This window comes from Leopardus geoffroyi, chromosome D4 (assembly GCF_018350155.1).
Source record: "Leopardus geoffroyi isolate Oge1 chromosome D4, O.geoffroyi_Oge1_pat1.0, whole genome shotgun sequence".
NCBI classification, from domain to species: domain Eukaryota; kingdom Metazoa; phylum Chordata; class Mammalia; order Carnivora; family Felidae; genus Leopardus; species Leopardus geoffroyi.
This window is the reverse complement of record NC_059342.1, coordinates 39,788,754-39,808,999: the sequence shown is the minus strand read 5'-3', so window position 1 is coordinate 39,808,999 and position 20,246 is coordinate 39,788,754. Positions and strand designations below refer to the sequence as shown.

Here is a 20,246-nt window from a genome sequence, read left to right as displayed (position 1 = left end):
ACCTTCTGTGAAGTGAGATCAACTTTGCTTCTACCCGGAGTATGGGACTGGAAGTGAGAGCCCCAAGTTCCAATGTGGGTTCTATTACTAACGAGGGAAGTGATCTTGGAGAAGTCTTTGGGCCTTAGTCTGATCATCTTTGCATGGAGGTGGCTGAAACGAAATCTCAGAAACCCATAAGCTGAGCCAGGCAATTACCAAATTCTTTGGGATGCTGGCTCACTTCACTCATGCATCTACTACTGACAACCATCCTTCTGATGTTCCACCAAATCCCTTTCCAAAAACCCTAAGTATCAGAGTGTTAATTTTTAAATAATACTGGGCTCCCTTAATTCTCTCCCCTGGTCTCTTACAAATTAGCAGATGAAGGGAATGGAGGAGTGGTAATGTCTATGAGCGGTGGGTAATGACTAACAGAAGTTTATCCAGTTGGATAAATGTCTAGTGGATTGCTGCTGGGGTCAGTGTTAGTTCTGGTCTTAATTAACATCTTCATTAATAGTGTGGGAGAGGGAATAAACAATAGCTAATGATATTTGCAGATGGTAGTAAATTCAGAGGTGTTGCTGCTACCAGTGAGAGCAGCAAGAGCCATGGGGATAGCAGAGATGTGAACAAGAAGTGATTATAACGATGTTTGTTCTGGAAAAGGCAGAATGAAATGTTTCGGGGAGGGAAATGACAAGGGAGACTGAGAAATGCTGAAAGAAACAACAGTCGTAACTCGGGTGTGCATGTGGCAAACGAGGCAGCTGATGGCCTCACAACTCCTGTCGCGCATACTGAGATGCTGTCCTGAAGAGCAATAGTAATCGTAACACCAACAATCGCAGTAATAATACCCAACGCTTACTCAGCACAGACAATATGCCAGACAGGTTCCAAGTGATTTATTTGAAGGCAATTTTTATTCCTGAAATCATGGTAGAGTTCTCTTAGGCTCTATAAAGATTCTGACAACAGCTTTACCAGGCTCTTGGATTTCTAGGGGTCTAGAGACCCGTGACTTCACGGACAAATGAGGGGTATGAAGAGCGATGGGCAAATAAAATAGAGATATAATGCGAGCTCTTTTCCTATGCTCTAGAGTAGAATCTTTCTTTCCACCTTTGTTTTTTTTCCTGTCCTCAACCCACTCACTACCATCTTTTTCTCTCATTAGGCAATTGCTGGATTAACATGGTTGGCAAGGGCAGACAGAAAAATCTTGCAAAATGGAAAAAGGAAGAAGGGAAGGAAGGAAGGAAGGAAGGAAGGAAGGAAGGAAGGAAGGAAGGAAACTGAAATTTATTGCACCCTATCACAAGTCATAAAGTGGCTGTAGTGCAAGGTGTTGAACTGTGTCCATTTCACAAGTTTTCTTGCTTGACCTTTACATATCTAATTCTTGCCATGACTCTCTCTCATAGTTCCATTGGTGAAAGAAAAGACCCAGAGAGGTTAGATCACTGGCTGTGAGCACACAGCCAATAGATTGAGTAGAGGTTCAAACTGCCGTAGGTTTACTCCTAAACTCATGTCCTTTCCAACCATGGATACATATTTTCTTTTCTTTCATTTCAGCCCTGCCTGGTTAATGACAACATACAGCCACACATAGAGAGCCAGAAGGTAGAAATACTAAGAAGAGAATAAACACTGAGGAGCAGAGGGATAAAGGGAAAGTAGCCAGTATACACATCCACTGCCCAATTCAATGTGATTGAATTATTTATAATTATATTTTGAAATTAGGAAAAATGGAATTTGCAAACAAGAAAGGCTTCAAGACAATGGAACCCATAATAATGTGGATTTGACCTTGAGGGAATTTGGCAGAGAGCATTATTATCTGAGACAAAAGTAAACTGAGAAGAAAAACATTTGAATGCTATAAAAGCCAAGACTCTTCTTGGCAAATGTGAAACCCAGGGCCAGATGGATGCCAAAGGTCTTCAAAATTATATCAAAGGAGCTTTAGGAAGTTGGAAACATGTGGCCTGGGCATGCGATTCCCCCCTCCCCCAACCTCACTATGAAATGGGGCTCCAAATGCCAACTCCCGGTTAGAAGTAGGAACTGAAAATTTAAAAATGATGAGATATACATTTCAGAGTAGACACATAAAAGGTGTAGTTCAAAGAATAAATATAAAGCAAACACCAATGCAAACATGACCCAGGTCAAGAAACGCAACATTGCTAAGGCCTCAGAAGTCCCCTCCCCATCACCTTCCCCTCCAGAGAGGTAACCATCATCCTGATTTTTTCTGTGATCATTTCCTTGCTTTATTATTATTATTTTTTTTATATTTTAGTTTTAGCACTTATGCAGGTCTGTTTTTGAACTTTATATAAATAAAATCATACTGTATGTATTCTTTTAAGACCTGCTTCTTTCTTTCAACCATATGTTATATATAAATAAACTACGATATATTTAGCCATTCTACCTTTGCAGGGACTTTCGGTTGTTTCTAGTTTGGAGCATTCAAGAGCAATTTTGATGTGAACTTCCTGTGCATGTCACTTGATGCACATGTGTGGAGTTTCTCTAGGGAAGGGCTAGGGACCTAACACCCACGGGCCAGATAGAACTCACTGCTTGTTTGTGTATGACTTGGGACCTGAGGACGGTTTCAATGTTTCTAAATGAGAAAAAAACAAGAGGACAGATATCTTATGATATGTAAAAATAATATTAAATTCAAATTTCAGTGTCCATAAATAAAGATTTATTGAAGCACAGCCAGGCTCAGTGTTTAAATATCATCGATGGCTGTTTTTGTGTAACATGGAAAGAGTTGGGTAGAGGCATCAGAGACTACCTGTATGGCCCGCAAAGCCAAAAATCTGAATGATTTTACATGCTGTGTGAATGCACAGATTCACCCCCATGTCAAGTTGGCCCCACCTAAAACATTTAGTCCTTTATAGAAAAGGACCCTGATCTACAGCGTATTCCTAGAAGGGAAATTACAATGATCTTGGGTAAAATAAGATGCTAAATGCAAAACAGCCAGTACAATACCTGGTAACTTACAGGAATTACTATAAACCTGAAGCTCCCTTCTCTCCCACCTTCCACCTGGTCTTCCCCAGCCCCAAGAGGTCTGCCGGGCTGTAGAGTCTTTTTCCACAACAGTCAGATTGTCAGCTGGCTGTCGGTTACCATAATGGCTGATGACTTTTGGAGTAATACCACCACAACCCCACTCTCTTTGGGGTACATGCATTTTATAAAAGATCTTTGAATAAAAATAAACTTTAAGCCCAAAGGAACGATGGACTTAAAATGTACAGATATCCAAGCTGGAAAAGTGTCTGAGTAGATTCAAGATTTCTTAGAGAATACTTGTTAAAAAACAAACCAAGCACCGGAAGAGTTTGCCCAGAGAACAATACAACAGAAGAGTTCATTAAGAGACAATATTTAAAAGAACAAATTCAGAGAGCTAATACTACTTGATTCAAACATTATTATGTTATAGTAACTAAGATAGTGTGTGATTGGCCTCCAGATAGGCAAACCAATCAAAGAAATAGAATAGACCCACGCATATATGGACAAATGACTTTCCACAAAGGTATAAAAGCAATTCAGTGGAGAAAAAAAAAGTCTTTTCAATAAATGGTATCAGAACAATTGGATATCCATATGAAAACAATGAATTTCAATCTATACCTTGCACTTGATATATGAAATTTATCTCAAAATGGATTGTAGACCTCAATGGAAAGCATAAAATTAGAAAAATTCCAAAAGAAATAGGGGGACAAATCTTTGTGCTGTTGGATTAGGCAAAATGTCTTAGATATAAAACCAAAAGCATGATCCTTAATTTTGACTTAATTAAATTTAAAAATTCGACTCTTCAAAAGATGTGGTCAAGAGACTGAAAAGAAAAGTCACAGTCTGGGAGAAAATATTGTGAGTCGAATGTCTGAGAAAGGACTTGTTTCCACACTATACCAAAGCAAAGCAAAACAAAACAAAACAAAACAAAAACCCAACTATAATAACGGAACAGTAAGAATGCAAACACCTCAGTTTTTAAAACGAACAAAAGATCTGAACATCTAGATGCTTTACCTAAGCAGATACAAGAATGTTAAACACACATGTAAAAAGACGCTTAACACCATAAGCCATGAAGGAAACAAGTATTAGGGAAACATTAAAATGATAATGGAACATACTACATAGCTATTAGAATGGCTAAAATTAACTGACTTGATCATATTAAGTTGGTGAGGATTTGGAGGAACTTGAATTCTCATACACTGCTGATGGAATTGTGAGATGATAGTCACTCTGGGTAACTGTTTGACAGCTCCTTAAGAAGTTAAACCTTAAAGAGATACCTACCATATGCCCAGAAATGTCATTCTTAGGTATTTACCTGAGAGAATTGAAAGCTTATGTCTATGTCGAGTCCTGTATATGAAATGTTCACATCAGCTTTATTTGTAATAGCCCCAAATTGTAAACAGTCCAATTGCTCATCAGCAGGTGATGAATAAATTACGATATACCACACGATGAAATACTACTCGGTAGTAAAAATAAATGAACTATTGACACAAGTAAGGACATGAATAAATGTCAAAATATGCTGAATGAAAGAAGCCAGACAAAAGAGAGTACCTGTTGTGTGATTCCATTTACATAAAATTCTAAACTATGCAAACCAAGTTTTAATGAGAGAAAGCAGATCTGTTGGGAGGGATTGCCAAGAGGCACAGAAAACCTCCCGGAGGCGACTGAATTATTTCTTATCTTGACTGTGGTGATAGTTTCATTAATGTACATGTATTTTAAAACTTATCAAATCATACACCTTAAATATGTACAGTGTATTGTGTGGCAATCATTCTTTTAAAAATGTGCTTTTAAAGCTCACAAAGACATTGTGACATCAAATGAGTGAAATTGCAAGCTGCAAAGTGGGAGAGAAATCAGCACCAGATAGAACTGACAAAGGTCTCATGTCCCAAATATATAAAGAGCACCTACAAATCAATGAGGAAAAACAAAACACAACAAAACCAAAACCAGAAAAGCCCAACTAAAAATGGGCAAAATATTTGAACAAGCATTTCACAAGAGGCTATCCAAATGGCCAATAAACAGATGAAAAGCAGCTAACCTCATCGGTCAAATGGAATTGCAAATTAAAACCAAATTGAGATATCATTATACTCCAGAATACAAAAAGACCAAACAGTGTTGATGAAAGTGTAAAACAACTAGAACTCTCATATACTCCCATACACACTCATACAATCACTTTAGAAATCTATTTGTCATTATCTACTAAAATTTCTCATAGGCTACTTAAAAACCTAAAAATTCTACTCCTAGGTTTATGCCCAAGAGAATGCATACATATGGATGCTGGACCGCACGTAGGAGACCGCTCATTTTTCCATTATTTGTATTGGCTTCAAAGTGGAAACAACCCAGTGACTGTCAAGTATAGAGTAGATAAGTTGTGTTGTGTTCATACAATAGAATCCATATTGCAATGTGGGAAAAAAGAACTTTGTCATCTGCAACTGCAAGAAGGAATATTGCATGAAATGTTGAACAAAGTACTTCAGACATAAAAAGGCAAATATCATATGTTTCCCTTTATATAAAGTTCAAAACAAACAATATAACTTTGTATTGTTAGAAATCGGGACAGTGGTTACCTTTGGGAAGGACGATGGGGTAGCTTCTGAATTTCTGGAGTGCCAGTAATTTTCCATTTCTAAATGCGGATGGTGGTGACATGGGAAAATTGTTTAGCTATACACTTAAGATGTGCACTTTTCTACACGCATGCTATGGAGAAGTGTGTTCTTTTTGTTGCTATATAATGTTCCATTGTACGATTGGACAATAATTTTTTTATTTTTTTTTTAAAGCACAGGAAGAGAGGCAGGGGTAGTCACTGGATCTCACCTTTGGCGGATCTAAAGAATCAGGCCAAGGTTTCGGAAGTACTTCCTTTCTCCTTAGTGACTAAGTCTTGTGCTAAGGTCGCCCACACTTATGGCTCTCTGATAGGGAGATGTGGGGCCTAGAATGAGCCCTACAGGAAGGAGGAGAGATTTCACGGTTGGGCCAAGCTACTTTATTGGGGATGGGCATGCAGAGGAGAAGAGAAAGTTTGCATGAAGGTGGTTAAGAGCCAAGAGTCTGGAGCCACACTACCTAGGTTCAAATCCTGCTGCTGACACTTGGGAGCTATTGACCTTGGGTAAGTTATTTAGTTCCCTGTACTCTAGTTTTCTCATCTGTAAAATGGAAACAATATTGTACCTGTACTTTAGGGCGCTGCAGAAGATAGAGTAGAAGAGCTCTAGATCAGTTGACCAAAGCTCTACAGAGTTCCTCAGAGGCTGCTCCCTTCCCCTATTTTCGTTTTTTTTTTTTTTAAGTTTATTCATTTATTTTTGAGAGAGAGAGAGAGAGAGAGAGAGAGAGAGAACATGCACTCACACATACAAGCAGGGGAGGACCAAAGACAGAGAGGGAGAGAGAAAATTCCAAGCAAGCCCTGTGGTTATCAGGAAGCCTGATGCAGAGCTTGAACCCACAAACCACAAGATCATGACCTGAGCTGAAACCAAGAGTTGGACGCTTAGCCAACTGAGCCACTGAGGCCGCCCCCCCATCCTCTATTTTCAATGGATAGCTATCCCTGATTTACTGTATGTTGCAAAAAGCTTGGGCACTCCTCTTTTCCATCTTTTGATAAACACCTCTCCGCGAATTTTCTAGAATTCTCAAATCATCCTTCTGACCTCACAAAGAAGCCTGGCAGGCCTATGAATTCAGAACAACACTACACAAGGCTTCTATTTCTGTCAGCTATTCCAGTCTTTTCTTCTCCCTGTCTCTCTTTCCTCTATGCTAGACTATTGTTTGTTTTGTTCACTGGACACCGCCTGGACATAGCAGACTTATTTGTTGCCTGAAGAGTTACAACATCTCAGTCAATAGATGAATAACACTGTTTGTGTCAATGGGTTCTGAGGTGTTCCCAATTCTTATAGTTTGAGTAGCATCATCCCATGCCTGTCACTAAAGCAGCTCTTTGGATACTGTTCTTGAGGACAGGAGCGGTGGTATCCCATGTCCCACTTTGAGCCAGAACCTGCCATAGGGTAGGCAGTTCATGAGGGGCCCTTGCTGAAGCTGCTCTCAGGTTTCCTACTGTTCTAGAGAGAGTCTAGGAGTAAGCTTGAGATAGAAACTGCCTCCCGCAAACTGCAAACTACACCCCATCCTTCAAATCCATGTCCCTTAGCGTCGGGAAACTAGGGACTTCCCTTCTGGTTTTTCATCTGTAATGGTAAATATACCTGCTCTATGCCAGGACCAGCGGCACTGAGAGGGGTCCTGAGGTCTGGTCATTGTCGCAGACCACATTAAGTCTTGCTTACCACCTCTCATCACATTTGAAGGACAAGGACAGAGACAAATAACCTGATAATCCGATTCAGGAAATAGTTCTTGAGAAAGGCTGCATTTCAGACACATTCCGACATATTTTGACGTGCGGTATTTTTTGATCCCCAAACAACACTGAAGCAAGTATTCTAGATTGGTATGCTCTTTTTGGAGGCAAGGCTACCGTGGCTAAGAATCATTACATGCCTTTCCCAGAATCACATAGCTCCCGGGTGATTAAGTCAGGATTTGTACCCCGAACCGTGGTGCCTCTAAATCCAAGCCTCTTCCCTTCCACTCCTCTATTCCATTCCTTCAGAAATGCTGGAGATTGCAAATAATCTTGTTACATTCTGTCATGCCTTGTTTGCGACCCAAACTGGTTTACCCAGCTTGATAAGGTCTTTAATCACCACAGGGTGCTGAATGAATCATAGCTATATCCAAAACTCAAATCCACATTCAAAGGAGGAAGATCTATCCCATCGATAATATTTCAAAGAATGTTGCCTGAAGTTCTAAAGGGAATTTCAAAAGAAGAGTAATAAAAACGCTTTAAGGAATACTCTCAAAGCCTTCCAAGGCAACTCCTATAAAGGGGCCACACTCACCTGGGTGATTACAACCTTGCACTATGTCTTTGCCGCATGTACTGGTCAGCTTTGGCCATGGGCTTTGGAATTAGAAAGACCGGATTAGGAGCACCGTGACCTTTCACGGCTACTTAACCTCTCTGAGCCTCAGGCTCCTCATCTTTAAAAGGGCTGAGATAATATATGACATACTGAGCGCAGAGCAGAGCCATAGGTAGACCTAAGTATGTAATAATTATTGTCATTTGTTATGACACTCATCTTAACCTAAGGTTGGGGGAAAACCATTGTCCTAGGGGAGACCTCGCTGAATTAAGGTGCTGCTGTTGGTCACAGCAAAGGAGAAGATCCAACGTGTAGGGAGCCATTTAAATACTGTAGAAGAAGACTGTATATCTGGACCACAAGGAAACCTAGCATACAGAGTCTGGCCCCCTAAGTGGACAGTAGTGTGCCCACCACGCTCGGTGAAGAGGGTGCTTTGGCCAGAAGAAGGGTCAAATAAGATCACTTCTGTGAATGAGTCTTGAGCCTGATTGGCTATGGGCCTCTCCTGTGCCTGCCAAGAGAGTAACTATAGACTCAACACGTACATAATGTAGGAACTTCTCAATTATTTACCAGTTTGACTCTGTGACGTGGTACATGGGAGACATGCATTGATGTCCATTTGAGAGAAGAACCTAGAGAGTGGATGTCTTGTCTGAAGAACAAAGCACTACAAGCAAGTGCCAAGTGCACAGGACACAAACAGCAATGACGACAACATGGCAGTCACTGTAATCCAATCCTATTTCTGAGTGAATTTCTAAGAACTGCCCTCATGGGCATAGACATCATGAATTCTTACATGGTATACCTTTTTATTATTTCCCACAAAGCCCACTCATTAAACCATAGCTAACAATGATTCATTTTTAAAAACTTTTGTAAAACTTGCCCAAACCTTAAATTCATTAAAAAAAAAAAAAAGTTCTTAGTTATACCTCGTGTCCTGATTTAACATTCAGAAAATACAGTCTCTGTACAGATACGGGGGTTTTATATTTTCTAGAAGAGTAGTTGTCTACTAGGGTATTGGTACAACATCACACCTTTGTGAGATATGTCTGATAGGCATATTATGAGGTATTTTACTTTTTAATCTTACGTTATCAATGAGAGCAGATTTGACGTTATGTCTATAAAGTGATCAGCTTCCCTCACTTGCATTCTGATATTTTCTTTTCAACGAGAAAAAGAACCCTGTGAGTACGGCCAAGATTTATGGGGGTTCAGGCTTGTGGACATCAAATGGTAATTGTGACCTGGAGCATAAAAGGTGGCGGGTGGCTAACCTGGGACTTTTCTCTAAAGTCTATAAAGGCGCTTGTGGTCACAGTAGTTCCGGTGAGGTTATCCTGCTGATGCTCAGAACCCTGCTGGCCCACATGCTCTGAAATAAACATTAATAAAAGAGCCTTGTTTAGAGTTCAGGGGCCTCTTCTACAATGCCAGCGTGGCTGCTGATTAGCTTAGTAGCCTTAACCAAGCCCCTTTATCTCTCCGAACCTCATTTTGATTTTCTCATCTGTAAGAAGAGCGTTCGGTTTAGATCAAGGCTTGTGAAGCCAGGGGTATAAGAGGCAAGCCAGTGAAGCTACAAGAGGAAAGAGGGCCGGTGGAATGAAACAAGGAACCCAGGAGACTGAGCCCCATCTTAAAGGGGGCAGTGACTCTGCCCCAACCTTTTAAATGAATCCCAGCGTTGAAAAGATCAGAGGGCAAACCACAGGATGCTGTCAGTTTTGTTTGTCTCTTGTCTAAAAATCCCCAAAGTCTCTCCTAGTTTTAGCATTTTACAAGTTTGCACCCTTTCACTAATATCAATGATATCAATGGAAGGTTAAGTGGAAGAATTATAAAATTCTATCTACCTTAAAACCTTATGACCGTGCAAGTAGCATATAAGCACAGAGGCAAATGCTGGGTTGGAATATGCGCAAATGAAACAGGTTTTTTAGGCGATGGGACCGTGGGTGGATGTCATTTGTATTTTGTTCCTTGTTCATTTAAAGTGTACTCTTTAAAAAATTAAAAAAAAAAATAAAGTGTCTCTACTCTGTTCGCATAGCCACACAAAAAATTAAAAAGATAATGGTCAAAGAAATATTGAGGGCAGCTCAGAATGGGGCCAGACATGAAGAGAAAAAGGGAGAGGCAGTGATATTAAGTATGGTCTTGAAACTTGTGTTTCTACCCTGCCTGTGTATTTGATTGTTAACCATCGCTAAACAGTAAGTTGCTAAAAGAGGGTGGTGTTAATTGCACATAGGTAAACCCTATGTGCCTGAATTCTCCCACCTAACATAGTTCCTCCTTTCTTTCCCCTGTTGGTTATAAAAATACTTCCCATATCATGAAGAATAGTGATATCAAAAGTTTCCTGACTTTGTTAGTCTGGCTTCTGAATACATTATACAGGGGGAGGGGGGGTTGTTTTGTTTTTAGTGGGTGGGTGGGGTGGGAAGGGCACCTGACTTATCGTCCCTAATTACATTTTTCTTTGGTTTCCATCAACACTGTTTTCATTCTACAAACCCACATCAACTACCTCTTATGTGAGCAAAAAACCCAAGGTCGTTGTTTAGTGTGTTTGTCTGAAGCCTTTCAAGACATCCCACGGGAAGTTTACTCTTTTCTCAACAAATTTAGAAGAGAATATTACGACAAACGGATGGAAGGCCTTTGTATCATAAATGCAGACATCCTTAAAAATGTACTCCTCTTTGGATGGTAGCACCCAGCCCCGGGTCGAGACCCATACTAGGCATGTGGTGCACGTTTATAGAAGAATTCTTCCTCTAGCCCCTAGGCTGCATCTAGGCTTTCTCAGTCATGGAAGAAAGGCACAAAATGTGATCATTGATCTTCTTTAGTAGGGGGCAACTTGAAATGATATCAGGATGTTCTAGATATGCCAAGAAGAATCTTTGACACTGAGGACAAGTGGCCACGGGGTGTGGATGCAGGGGACTTGAAATTCGTTTTCTTGTTGAAAATGGCCCACTGAGCAAAAGACAGGATGGTCCTTTGCCAGGACTATATTGAAGGATCAGTAGACTGTCTAGCGCTTTCTTGCATCCTGTTGCCTCACTGATTTCTGGATTGCCAGATGCTTCTGTTTTTTGAAAATGGTTAAAAAAAATACCTTAGCGATTCTGTTGTTTCAGAAACCTTACATATGGCACAAAATATCCTGAACATTTTTTGCGAAAACACTTGTGTTTCCTTTGCTCAATTTAATCATCATTACAGCCTGAATTCATTCAAGTTTATTGTTTTCTTTTTATGGGCATTTTGATGGTTGAAACTAAAGTTGTATAAAAGTGTGGGTAAGCAAGATATGAAGAATGTAATTGTCATGGCTTTTCTTTCCTAAAGTGAGTCTTCAAAACATAAGTGGGCTAGGAAAGGTTGACACTTTGAATTGAGAATTCAGAACAATTGAGATAAAAATGTTTTTTTTTTTTTCAAAGCTGGGAGTCATCCTTGATTTACCACCATTGAATCAGAGAGCAAATTTTTCACACTGAGTCATATCTAGAGGCTTTTTTTTTTTTTTTTTTTTTTGCCTTGGTAAACCACCTTAACCCGCTCTTGAAAACCCCTGGTTCATGTACAGAATGAGTCTAAGTCTGTCTCTGTTTAGCCTGTGAAATTTAACAAGACCATAGCCTGGGGTTGGGGAGGCTGTGAGCCATACCACCATCTCAGGTTTTGATGACACCACAAACCACTTGAGATTTATTATGTTAGCAGATGTCATCAGATATATGTGTGCACAGGTGCAGCATGCAGTTAGTGAAAGAAGGAACACTGTGTGTATATATTTATTTTTGTACACATACTCTCAATGGTTAGAAAATGACCTGTGTGTCTCTCCTGGGCGGTGTGGAGTTTTGACTCTATTGCAAGGGCTTATCTGGAAATCTCTTGAAGTCTTTTCCACAGATAAAATTCCTTGTGATGAGGAAGTATGTCTTGTGGGAAAGATGCCGTGTTTATTTCTTATGATCAATATCTAACAAAGAGGCACACTGGATTATAGCTGAAGACCGCTAATACCAACGGAAACTAGAAATAGTTCCCAAAGGTTGTGGTTTATACTTGGGTTTTCCTCTCACACAGCAATGTACTAGATATGCATTCTCCTTCCCTCAGTAAAAGTTGTACAAAGACAGCTCCCATCTATAGAACCGCAACAAAATGCCAAAACTTGGCACTTTATAAATGTCCTATTTTAAGACTCTCTAAATATTTTTAAATAATTAAGAAATATTTTAAACTACGTCCTAGACGCAATATGCAATATGAATGTTTACACAGGTTTATACCTTATGTAGTTTTTAAATTCTAAAAATATTATCCAATTGTTTTAAGAGGTAGTGTGTTTTATTTAGTATCGTGTCTTAAATATTCCACTGTCTTTATTATATAAAATAAATTTGCGCAAAGGCTAGCATAATAATAGACTAACTACAATAATCTAATAAATTAGTGTGTGTCTTTGAAAATAAGAAAATAGAAATAAAAGCACACTTCTTACATATTTGAGAAATAGAGAAGTAAGATAAAATAAACACCTTTGGGGTAATGACTGGAAATTACTGGTTTAGATAGGGTAGAAGAATTACTTCAATTATGACATAAAGCATTGTAATAATGCATGCTTTTAGAAATAATTATATAGTGATTATTCTCAAAGATAAACACATGCAGATGTTGTAGTACATTAAAAAAAAATTCTTAATTTGAAGAACACATACAGAAACTGAATTACCAGTTAATTGGCTTTAAGAAGAACCAGAAAATCTAAAGTGTCAGTGTGCTTGCGAATCTTCTAGGAAGTTCTAAGGAATGGATTGTGCCTGCAACTGAAGGCACAAAAAAATTAGTTTTTCTACTGGAATCACTTCAGTTAGGAGCGTCAAAAGGCCAAAACGCCTATGTAACATTGGACAGTCCTTATTTTTAAAACGTGAGTAGTTATAATTTCCAAAAAAAAATGAATATAAAAAGATAGTCAACCTCAATTACATTCTAGGCAAGGTTTTTAACCAAGACAATTTTAATTTTAAAAAAGCACTCCCTAACTTCTCTAGACCTGTTTGTAATGCAAAATACGAAAACTGGAAATTCAACCAATATTGTAGGTTAGCAGACCATTATCATTAGCCAAATAAGAGACTTAGGAGCAACAAACTGTTGAGGTGATTACAAATTAGTGAGTCCGATTTCTCTTAAGACATGATTGAAAATCAGTATCCTTATTTCATAAGCACTGGATATCATTCAATTATGATATGTGTACATATTTGACAAACAGGGGTAATGAGTAGAGGAGTAAGTACCGTAAACTTCACAGGTCAGAAGAAACAAATGACACGCAAATAAAAAAAGACAATCTATGAAAGACTGAACATGACATACAATGGTACATTCTATTACTAAATATAAATAATACGCTTAGGCAAAAAGCCTCTGACAGGTGACACTAACTTCAGATTCATTCAAATCATCACTAGAAGCATGTGGAATCCTGCCCTTTCCCCTTTTCTAGTCCTTTCTCCATTTCATATCTTCGGATATTTCCTAAACAAAATTGGATTCTTCCTGCAATATAATTTCTTCCTTGCATGAAATAGATGATGGGAAGGACTGGTTAACTCCTCTATGGACTTCAAATAATTGCAAAAGACTTTCTAAGGCACACTTACAGAAGTTTTAGAATTTGGTAACACTGCCCATTTAAACATTCCCTTTGCACTCTCAATGATTTTTTTAAAGTTTAGCTGCATTGAATTTTCATATTTCATATTTGGCTACTTACTGCTAAACGTGACTTACTTAACCATGAAACTACTATTAGGAAATGCTAGAATGGAAACAGATCTGTTTGTTACACACTTGAATTGACTGCCTGAGTAGACTGAGTAATAGCTACACTAGCCGAGGGGTTAAAATTACCTATCTTGGAAAAAGATGTTAACAATTAATTTTCCTTGGGAAGTTATAGCTGAGTGTAGAGATATATACATGCACATGTGTATGTGTACATACGTGTATCCCCAACCTCAACTCCCTTCCCAAAGCTGTTTAGGTACATACTGTGTTAGTTTTTTTCAGAGGAGAAATTGGAAACCATTAAACCAATAACCTATTTTTATATTTGGCATTTCCTGAAGTCCAAATGGGTCAAAATAATTTCTAGTTTTCCACTTACTATCATTGAAAATAGCCAAACATTTATATAGTGTGTCTGTATATATATATGCAGATATTAAAAAAAAATCTGTTTTTTTTTTAACGAGGTCAAAATATCTTTCTTGTTTCTTAATGTGTATTGTAGAAACTAAGAACCTGCACAATGATGTTTAAGTTCTCTTGGACTTTGAGGGTAAACACAACTGGGATTAAAATACTGCCATGCTCACATTTAGTGGAAAGATAAGAACAATTCATCGGGAGCTATTCCGGTCCCACTGGTAATCACATAATTGAACAGGGATTTTAGAGGATATTTGAAGCTATTGTCTGTTGTGCAATTACATAATTAGTCAAAATCTCTGTAATAAAATCTTTTCTAAACACACGTGGGTTAGTACCATGTAAATTTAGGGCTAATGTTATATTTTTACTTCTAATACTTCGATTTTAAATCAGGATTACATAATAATTTAATCTCACCGTTAAGCATTCTTTTACCACACCACAGATGCCTAAAATGAAAATAACCGGATTACTTAAAAACTACACAGAAACACTACGTACCTTTAACCTGAAAAATACTGAACAAAACCACTTTGTTTATGAACATGAACTGTCTACCGAACCTCACCAAGAGCGTTTACTCCCAGGGACCCAAGGGTTGTGTATTTCTTTGGTGCTGATTATTTCTCCCACCCACCCCTAGATTATTGACATTCACATGGATGCATATAAATAGAAGTCAAGAGTGCTCTCCTTCTGGTGGTTTTGCTGTAATGATAACGCTTGACCGGGAGGAACATTTCAGAACTCCTCTCACACGGAAACAAACGCGGCCTTGCGAAGTTGACCGAGCAACGTGGCGGGAAATAGGGGAGTAACACCGATTCCGTAATCATCACTGTTATTTGGTGGAGACTCTTGCGCGGCAGCTCGGCCCCGCTCTCCCCTCCCGCAAGCCGGCGGGGAGGCCCCGTGACCCCGGGAGCACAAAGGCGCGCGGAGCGGCGCGGCCCCGCAGACAGGCGGCGCCGCCCTCCTCGCCCGCCCTCCCTGCGCTCCTGCCCCTCCCGGGCCGCACAAAGAGCAGAGCCGCCACTCGCGAGGGGCGCCCGCGCCGCGCAGGCCGCCACACCCACTCGGGCCCGCTCCCGCCTCCGCCGCCGCGGGCGCCCTGATGAATATGCATCGCCGCGCGCCCGCCCCCGGCTCCTCCTTTCGGCTTCCTTCCCGCCGCCAGGCGGAAGCGAAGAGCCGCGCTTCCCGCGCGCCGGGGCGGCCGGGGCGGGGCGGGGCCGGGCGGCCAGCGAGCCGGAGAAAGAAAAAGGCTGGGAGGCGGCGGCGGCGGCGGCGGGACGAGCGCGGCCCGGGCGCGGAAAGGGTGCGCGGGTGGGTGGCGGTTCCGGGGCAGCTCCGCCGCTGGCCAGGCCAATCCAAGGGCGGGGAAGGGGCGAGCGCGCGACCCCGCGGCCGCGCCCGCTGCCCCTGCGGAGCGCGCCCGAAGCCGGGGAGGGGAGGCTGCCCCCACCTCTAGAGCAGCCCTGCTAAAACAACAATAAAACCCACCAAACACACACACACACACACACACACACACACACACACACACACACACACACACACACACACACACACCACTCTCTCTCTCTCTGGACGGCGTTCAAGTCAACCACGAGAAACAGTCTTCTGCAAGTGAGAGGAAGGAAAACTGGATATCCAGACTGAGGGGGCTGCTTGCTTTTAGACTTGACTTTTACCGCCTTTTCTTCTCAGGCCAAGAATTGGGGCATTGCAGAAACAATAATTTAAAAAAAAATAAAAGACTACTCCAGGATTGCCTTTTTTTTTTTTTAAACCAAATACAAAAAGCGACACCCAAACAACCCTTGAGAAAATCCACAAATCTGTACCTGAGACACGTGAAGTCAGCGGCCCAGGGTTCTGTTGCAGACTCAAGATCCATTTTATTTAATGCAAAACAGTGCAATGGTATGTGGCTTTGAAATGATGGGTTTTATTTGCTCGTCTTGTTCGTCCCTTACACCCCCTTCCACTCCAGACACAATTTGTTTTTCCTGTATGTGCATTGTGAAGTGACTGTTTTACCTAAATGTCATTTCTGCTTTACAGGTTGAGCCCAGACCAAAGCAATTGTGTGTGTGTGTGTGTGTATGTGTGTGTAATGATACATACGGTGTATATATATATATATATATATATATATATATATATATATATAATTTGTATATCATATATATACTGTATGTATCATTACACATACATGTATATAATATATATTATAGCTTTAGTAACTTTAGTATATGTGTCACACTTTGATGGTGGGAATCACTGGATAACATTGTCAGCCCAAATAGTGTAAAATGTAGCCTTTTCCCTGCTTCATTTCTTATTTCCTCCTCTTTCTCCTCCTCCTCCTAATGCTGGAAAAATTACTGTAAGTGATACTTTAGTTGTACCCCGTAGCCCATTCTTTTTGTAGTCCTTTTCCTTCGCTTTAAGGTGAATATGCAGAGCTTTGTAACATATTCTCATTTAAAAGTGCATTTTTAAAAAATAAGTGAGGGTAGTAGTATTTATTTAGCTCTGATTGGTGTGTTGTTTTTAAAATCAATATTTGTTCCCAAGCTTAGTATCCCCCACCTGGTCCCTGAAGTGGCAGGATCGAATTGTTAGCCCTCCTTCTTCACCTCCCTCCCCGTTTAAAAAAGATTATGATGGATTTCTTCCCGCTCCTAGTACTTTTTTTTTAAGCCCCGCTGTTTTTGCTCTAGGATTTTTTACCCCTCTGCCTGTGTGTGTGTGTGTGTGTGTGTGTGTGTGTGTGTGTGTGGGAGTGTGTGCGCGCGCGTGCGCCTCCCTTTTCCCTTGTGCTCTCTTCGCCAGTACGTCTGGGACACATTTTAATGCACAATATCCCATCCATTAAGTTGTGGTTGAATGCGGAGTGTGTGAGGACTTGGCAGCTTTCAGGTTGAAGGGGGCGGGGAAGCCAGTTTCGACTTTGACACAAGATGCCGAAGTGGTGTGATTGGAATTATTATTAGGGCTGTGAACATGGCCATCTTCTCCTCCGGTTAGAAGAACTGCCATTGAACTTGAGACGGGACAGACAAGATCTCCAAGTCCCGCCCCTCCCTTCCCCCCCCCCCCCCCCCAGTACAGTAGCTGGCAGGGAAAAGGCGCCAAAATACACAAGATTAACTCTAACTTTCTTTGAATGAATCTTATAGCACCATCTTTTGTAATTTTAATTTTCCAACAGGCGGGAAAAAGTTAACATTTGAACCCAGACTTGAACAGACATTTAAATCAGCTCTAAAATGGAATAAATCCAGCAAACCATACACGCACGCTTGTGTGGTTAGAAAAAGAATGCACGTGTAAATAAGCAGAGTGCATGTGTGTATCTGACTGGGGAGTCCAAGATTTAATCAAAACCAGAATTAGTGTGACTTTTGAGTACCTTTACTCTATGGGGGAGAGAACTGGGAGGCTAAGAAGCTGACCTTTAAGCAGCCTAAGTAAAAACTGCAAAGAGTTGTGAAACACAAAACGTTGTGGTTTCCAGTTTTACATTTGAGGTTTGATGTTTTCATTTAATGGTATGAGAGAAGGAGAAAGCTCCAGCGCTGAAAAGTCCCTATTAAATCATATGTGCGCAAAGGTCAAGCACTCCAACTCACTGATACAATATACTGCAGATTCTTGCCTAACTGATGGGGAGCACAGGAAAAAGTGCTTGGGCAATAAAAGTATTAGAAGGGTAATTATCGTCGTGGTTGGGACTGCATTCTTGTGCACTGGGAAAAGGTTTTTACTGGCCCCGATGAATTTTAAAGCTGAGTATTGTTGAAAGCTGTTTTAATAGGAAATTGATTAGCTGAGTGTTTCATACAATAAATGGTGACAGTTTCATTGTTTGATGTCCAAAATAAATTCCTTTTATTCTTGAGCAGACGTAGACATCTATTTAATTTTAATATGATCAGACTGAGCAGCAGCATAATTATGAGTGAATATGATGTCATGAGCATCTGTAACTTTGTTTTTAGAGTTTGTGACATCACACAATTTGACAATATTATTGCTTTGAAATTTGTTAACATGCTGTGTTGTTAAAATATTTCAGAGATAAGGTTTACTGGACATATATTTTGTGTAGGCCAAATTGTTTTGTCTTTTCTCTTTGTAACTGCACAATTGTTTGTCAAATTTTAATTTGAAAGTTAAAATGCACACAGTTCTGTTGTTATGCATTATTTTCATTTTGAAACAGGATGGAGGTTTCAAAGGACGAATTAGAGAAAGGGGTGCAGAAAGTTTGACTTTGTTTGAATACACCTTCTATACTTCTTAATACAGACTATAAAGACTACTTGGCTATTTTGGATAAAGCTTTTTAAACCTCTCCTTAAAACTGATCTGTTTCTATGTCAAAAAAGTGTATGTAGATGGGTAACAAAAAAAAAAGTCTACACATAGAAATAAAATGATAGTATAGTTTTACTTAAAAGTCAGCTATTTTGAAAAAGGACAATAACTATAACCCTCTCAGTATCACAGAGGAGACGCTCTGTGTTGAGAGCGTATGTAACTTTTGAAGTGTTGTGAGTGAAGCAAAGCAATCGTTGACGTGATTTTCAAGGTTTAAAATAAACCACGCAAAAGTTACAGGCACCTGCTGACTTTGTAATCCGGGAGCAAATGTCTTCAGAAGTTGGGAACCTCTGTTGATGAACTGGCCCCATCTCTGTAGAGAAGTGGAAACCGGCTAACCTTAATAGAGGAATCTGGCCCAGTCGCTGTTCAGATTCAGTCGTAGCTTGTAAATGTGCCCGAAATGTAAGCACACTTAGTGGGATGGTATTTTTTTTTTTTTTTAACAGTCGAGTACAGGCATTTCAGCAGCGACATTATTAACAGCGTCATTTTTCTCATTTAGTTTTGTCCTCAGGGGACACCAAACAGCTCCCAGAGGAGGGAAGAAAAGTCCATGGTTATTTATTCGTTTCAGTGAACGGCAAAGCGGCAAAGGGGGTGGGGGAGCTAACCAGTTGTGCATTTTCTAGGAGGGAAAAATTGCTACCCTAATTTGACAGTAGTAGTTTCAGGGCTGAGAGAGCTGGGCATGATTTTGCAATCCCCATCAAGTGCAGGCAATCTCAGTACTTGTTGGTTGTTTATATATGTGTTTTTGAGTGGATTTTTGGTGTTCCTGCTTGTGGACGTAAAATTGTGTTTTCTGGGCTACACATGTATGATTTTTGTGGTTCATTTGGAAGAAGGAAAGGTCCCTGGGCATGGTGTGGTGGATACTTGCAGTTTTGCAGGCCTGTTTCCTGGGGTCAGGAGGTCATCTGTCTCTTTTGTATTTAGTTTTAAAATATTGATATTGGCGATGCAGCCAGGGTGTGTGGTTGCTGAGCCTCCCCTCAAATCACATGCAAGAGCTAAAAAAAAAAAAAAAAGTCATCGGGTGTATTGAAAATGACAGCTTTGTTAAGCTCCAAGAAACCTTTCCCTAAACTGCCCAGGATTTGCAACCTGTCACTGAGTTTCTTTAGAAGGGAGAAGGTTAAAAGAAAATCAATATTGATAGATACTTGAGATGTCAAGTCCTCTGTGGAGGTCAGTGAAAGGCTCCAACTGGGTAATTTGTTTAATTTTTCAAATATACAACTAGGTTTTGAAAATTTCAGTCTCCCGAAGTACCGACATACCTTCTTGAAATCAACAAACTATCTGTCAGAAAAGAAACTCCCCCCCCCCCCTCCGAAGATGGCAGGGAATAAATGATCTGGGGAGGAGATCTTTAGTAATTCTGAAATATCAAATAGTCCTGTTGATGCAGGAGGCTTTCACTTCTTTCTAGTTCCTCAAACCAGATTTTGAGGTGAATGCAATTGGCCTGTCATTTACCTTTCAGTGTGGGAGAGAGAGAAGAAAGAGAGTTTAGGG

At 40.2% G+C, this 20,246-nt stretch overlaps 1 protein-coding gene and 1 long non-coding RNA gene across 14 annotated transcripts in view; one reads left to right on the top strand and one right to left on the bottom strand.

Moving 5' to 3' along the window:
* NFIB (nuclear factor I B) overlaps positions 1-20,246 on the top strand; it is a 453,529-nt gene that overhangs the window by 186,379 nt on the left and 246,904 nt on the right. The gene's annotated exons all lie outside the window — the stretch shown is intronic.
* Positions 1-20,246, bottom strand: part of LOC123592683 — a 46,007-nt gene that overhangs the window by 23,596 nt on the left and 2,165 nt on the right. The gene's annotated exons all lie outside the window — the stretch shown is intronic.